At 42.8% G+C, this 5,000-nt stretch overlaps 1 protein-coding gene across 1 annotated transcript in view; it reads right to left on the reverse strand.

The window, feature by feature from the left end:
- cacna1ab (calcium channel, voltage-dependent, P/Q type, alpha 1A subunit, b) overlaps positions 1 to 714 on the reverse strand; it is a gene marked incomplete at its 3' end in the record, with an annotated part of 29,074 nt that extends 28,360 nt beyond the window's left edge. The window contains exon 1 of the mRNA XM_083551294.1: positions 43 to 714. The remainder of the gene's footprint in view (positions 1 to 42) is intronic.
- Between the last annotated feature and the right edge of the window lie 4,286 nt (positions 715 to 5,000).

The following is a 5,000-nucleotide window of genomic DNA, read 5'->3' on the forward strand; positions in this document are numbered from 1 at the left end:
AGCCCGTCTCGCGCTATGAAACAGACACGAAGAAGCACGAACCCGTGAATCGCTGCTGATGCTGCTGTTCCTACTGCTTATCTTCCTCCTCCACAGCGCCGCGTCCTCATCCTCATCACTCAGCTGCTCGCTCCTGAGCCTTCGCGCGCCCCGGGCCGTGATAATATCACCCCTCTGAGCATCGCGATACCCGTAACACCGATTCACCGAGGCTCCTCTAGTGCGAGCGCACCGAGCGCACACCAGGGGCGGAAAGCACCGGCAATAATTTATTTAATTCGAGAACATCCGCAGCGGCTGAGCAGAAAAAAGGAGGAGGAGAAGGAGGAGGGTTGCGACGATGATGATGATGATGATGATGCGTTGATATCCAAGTCCAAGCACTCCGGTAACGGATGAAGCTCGTTCACGTCGAGGTGCGCGCAGGAAATGAAGCCCCCCCCCACCCCCACCCCCAACTCAGTCTCTCCTAATGGCGATGGGTGGTGCGAACGCGCGCTCGGAGAACAGGAGAGATGATCTTACTAACACTGCTAACATGAAAACCCAGATTGTGATGCTCTCGATGTTTATCTCGTCTCCCGCGCGCGCAACGCTTCTGGAGAGAACAAGCGGAAAATCATCCGCGTGGCTTCAGATCAGGAGCGCGTGGGGTTTGTGGCGTGAGCTCGAGTGAGGAACACGCAAAGGAACCGAGGAACGGAGCTGGAGGAACACCCCCTCATCCTCTTCCTCAACGCATTTCTCTCTCTCTCTCTCTCTCTCTCTCTCTCTTACACACACACACACAACTAAAAACATACACAAAAACCTAAAAACCCAGTTCTGTCCAGGCAGAGCTCTTTTCCCTACAGGACAGATGCTTGCACTTTGTGGGATTTAGCATTTCACTGAAGAACAGAAATGGAAGAGAAAGTGAGAATGGAGATGATGTATCTGCCCATCTTAAATCCACAGAATCTGGAAAGTCCAGACCACACAGCGTTTCGCCTCCACACTTAACCAGGTTGCCAGATTGATGTGACTTTTTCCGGTTTAAAACCCACCCAGGTCGGTCTGAACCATCGCCACACTGTAACCCAATTAAACCCGAAGAGCTTAGGATCTAATAACACACTCCATCTGAGAGCTGGAGCTCCAGGTTGCCAGACTGGTGTTGAGGCAGCAATGGTGTGGTTCTAAACCAATTTACCCAACACTCACTTAAAAATGTACATAATACAACTGTTATTACTGTGTTAGATTAACAATCACACACACACACACACACACACACACACACACACACACACACACATTAGCATTCTATTCAAGAACAATCAAATCATTAAGAGTAGAGCAGAGATGAGTGTAGTGTAGAGATGTGTGTAGAGATGAGTGTAGTGTAGACATGACTGTAGAGATGATTGTAGTGTAGAGATGAGTGTAGAGATGAGTGTAGTGTAGAGATGAGTGTAGTGTAGAGATGTGTGTAGAGCTGAGTGTAGTGTAGAGATGACTGTAGAGATGATTGTAGTGTAGAGATGAGAGTAGTGTAGACATGACTGTAGAGATGATTGTAGTGTAGAGATGAGTGTAGAGATGAGTGTAGAGATGAGTGTAGTGTAGAGATGAGTGTAGAGATGAGTGTAGAGATGAGTGTAGAGATGAGTGTAGTGTAGAGATGAGTGTAGAGATGAGTGTAGAGATGAGTGTAGTGTAGAGATGAGTGTAGAGATGAGTGTAGAGATGAGTGTAGTGTAGAGATGAGTGTAGAGATGAGTGTAGAGATGAGTGTAGTGTAGAGATGAGTGTAGAGATGAGTGTAGAGATGAGTGTAGTGTAGAGATGAGTGTAGAGATGAGTGTAGTGTAGAGATGTGTGTAGAGATGAGTGTAGTGTAGAGATGTGTGTAGAGATGAGTGTAGTGTAGAGATGACTGTAGAGATGATTGTAGTGTAGAGATGAGTGTAGTGTAGACATGACTGTAGAGATGATTGTAGTGTAGAGATGAGTGTAGAGATGAGTGTAGTGTAGAGATGAGTGTAGTGTAGAGATGTGTGTAGAGATGAGTGTAGTGTAGAGATGAGTGTAGTGTAGACATGACTGTAGAGATGATTGTAGTGTAGAGATGAGTGTAGAGATGAGTGTAGTGTAGAGATGAGTGTAGTGTAGAGATGTGTGTAGAGATGAGTGTAGTGTAGAGATGTGTGTAGAGATGAGTATAGTGTAGAGATGTGTGTAGAGATGAGTGTAGTGTAGAGATGAGTGTAGTGTAGAGATGTGTGTAGAAATTAGTGTAGTGTAGAGATGAGTGTAGTGTAGAGATGTGTGTAGAGATGAGTGTAGTGTAGAGATGAGTATAGTGTAGAGATGTGTGTAGAGATGAGTGTAGTGTAGAGATGTGTGTAGAGATGAGTGTAGTGTAGAGATGTGTATAGAGATGAGTGGTGTGTAGAGATGAGTGTAGTGTAGTGTGGAGATGTGTGTAGAGATGAGTGTAGTGTAGAGATGAGTGTAGAGATGAGTATAGTGTAGAGATGTGTGTAGAGATGAGTATAGTGTAGAGATGTGTGTAGTGTAGAGATAAGTATAGTGTAGAGATGTGTGTAGAGATGAGTGTAGTGTAGATATGTGTGTAGAGATGAGTGTAGTGTAGAGATGTGTGTAGAGATGTGTGTAGAGATGAGTGTAGTGTAGAGATGTGTGTAGAGATGAGTGTAGTGTAGAGATGTGTGTAGAGATGAGTGTAGTTTAGAGATGAGTGTAGTGTAGAGATGTGTGTAGAGATGAGTGTAGTGTAGAGATGTGTGTAGAGATGAGTGTAGTGTAGAGATGAGTGGAGAGATAAGTGTAGTGTAGAGATGAGTGTAGTGTAGAGATGAGTGTAGTGTAGAGATGTGTGTAGAGATGAGTGTAGAGTAGAGATGAGTGTAGTGTAGAGATGTGTGTAGAGATGAGTGTAGTGTAGAGATGTGTGTAGAGATGAGTGTAGTGTAGAGATGTGTGTAGAGATGAGTGTAGTGTAGAGATGTGTATAGAGATGAGTGGTGTGTAGAGATGAGTGGTGTGTAGAGATGAGTGTAGTGTAGTGTGGAGATGTGTGTAGAGATGAGTGTAGTGTAGAGATGAGTGTAGAGATGAGTATAGTGTAGAGATGTGTGTAGAGATGAGTATAGTGTAGAGATGTGTGTAGAGATGAGTGTAGTGTAGATATGTGTGTAGAGATGAGTGTAGTGTAGAGATGTGTGTAGAGATGTGTGTAGAGATGAGTGTAGTGTAGAGATGTGTGTAGAGATGAGTGTAGTGTAGAGATGTGTGTAGAGATGAGTGTAGTGTAGAGATGTGTGTAGAGATGTGTGTAGAGATGAGTGTAGTGTAGAGATGTGTGTAGAGATGAGTGTAGTGTAGAGATGTGTGTAGAGATGAGTGTAGTGTAGAGATGTGTGTAGAGATGATTGTAGTGTAGAGATGTGTGTAGAGATGAGTATAGTGTAGAGATGTGTGTAGAGATGAGTGTAGTGTAGATATGTGTGTAGAGATGAGTGTAGTGTAGAGATGTGTGTAGAGATGTGTGTAGAGATGAGTGTAGTGTAGAGATGTGTGTAGAGATGAGTGTAGTGTAGAGATGTGTGTAGAGATGAGTGTAGTGTAGAGATGTGTGTAGTGTAGAGATGTGTGTAGAGATGAGTATAGTGTAGAGATGTGTGTAGAGATGAGTGTAGTGTAGAGATGTGTGTAGAGATGATTGTAGTGTAGAGATGTGTGTAGAGATGAGTATAGTGTAGAGATGTGTGTAGAGATGATTGTAGTGTAGAGATGTGTGTAGAGATGAGTATAGTGTAGAGATGTGTGTAGAGATGAGTGTAGTGTAGAGATGTGTGTAGAGATGATTGTAGTGTAGAGATGTGTGTAGAGATGAGTATAGTGTAGAGATGTGTGTAGAGATGAGTATAGTGTAGAGATGTGTGTAGAGATGAGTGTAGTGTAGAGATGTGTGTAGAGATGATTGTAGTGTAGAGATGTGTGTAGAGATGAGTATAGTGTAGAGATGTGTGTAGAGATGAGTGTAGTGTAGAGATGTGTGTAGAGATGATTGTAGTGTAGAGATGTGTGTAGAGATGAGTATAGTGTAGAGATGTGTGTAGAGATGAGTGTAGTGTAGAGATGTGTGTAGAGATGATTGTAGTGTAGAGATGTGTGTAGAGATGAGTATAGTGTAGAGATGTGTGTAGAGATGAGTGTAGTGTAGAGATGTGTGTAGAGATGAGTGTAGTGTAGAAATTAGTGTAGAGATGAGTATAGTGTAGAGATGTGTGTAGAGATGTGTGTAGTGTAGAGATGTGTGTAGAGATGAGTGTAGTGTAGAGATGTGTGTAGAGATAAGTATAGTGTAGAGAGGTGTGTAGAGATGAGTGTAGTGTAGAGATGTGTGTAGAGATGAGTGTAGTGTAGAGATGTGTGTAGAGATGAGTATAGTGTAGAGATGTGTGTAGAGATGAGTGTAGTGTAGAGATGTGTGTAGAGATGAGTATAGTGTAGAGATGTGTGTAGTGTAGAGATGTGTGTAGAGATGAGTGTAGTGTAGAGATGTGTGTAGAGATGAGTATAGTGTAGAGATGAGTGTAGTGTAGAGATGTGTGTAGAGATGAGTGTAGTGTAGAGATGTGTGTAGAGATGAGTATAGTGTAGAGATGTGTGTAGAGATGAGTATAGTGTAGAGATGTGTGTAGAGATTAGTGTAGTGTAGAGATGTGTGTAGAGATGAGTGTAGTGTAGAGATGTGTGTAGAGATAAGTGTAGTGTAGAGATGTGTGTAGAGATGAGTGTAGTGTAGAGATGTGTGTAGAGATGAGTATAGTGTAAAGAGGTGTGTAGAGATGAGTATAGTGTAGAGATGTGTGTAGAGATGAGTATAGTGTAGAGATGTGTGTAGAGATGAGTATAGTGTAGAGATGTGTGTAGAGATGAGTATAGTGTAGAGATGTGTGTAGAGATGAGTGTAGTGTAGAGATGTGTGT

This window comes from Silurus aristotelis, assembly GCF_946808225.1.
Source record: "Silurus aristotelis genome assembly, chromosome: 9".
Taxonomy (NCBI): domain Eukaryota; kingdom Metazoa; phylum Chordata; class Actinopteri; order Siluriformes; family Siluridae; genus Silurus; species Silurus aristotelis.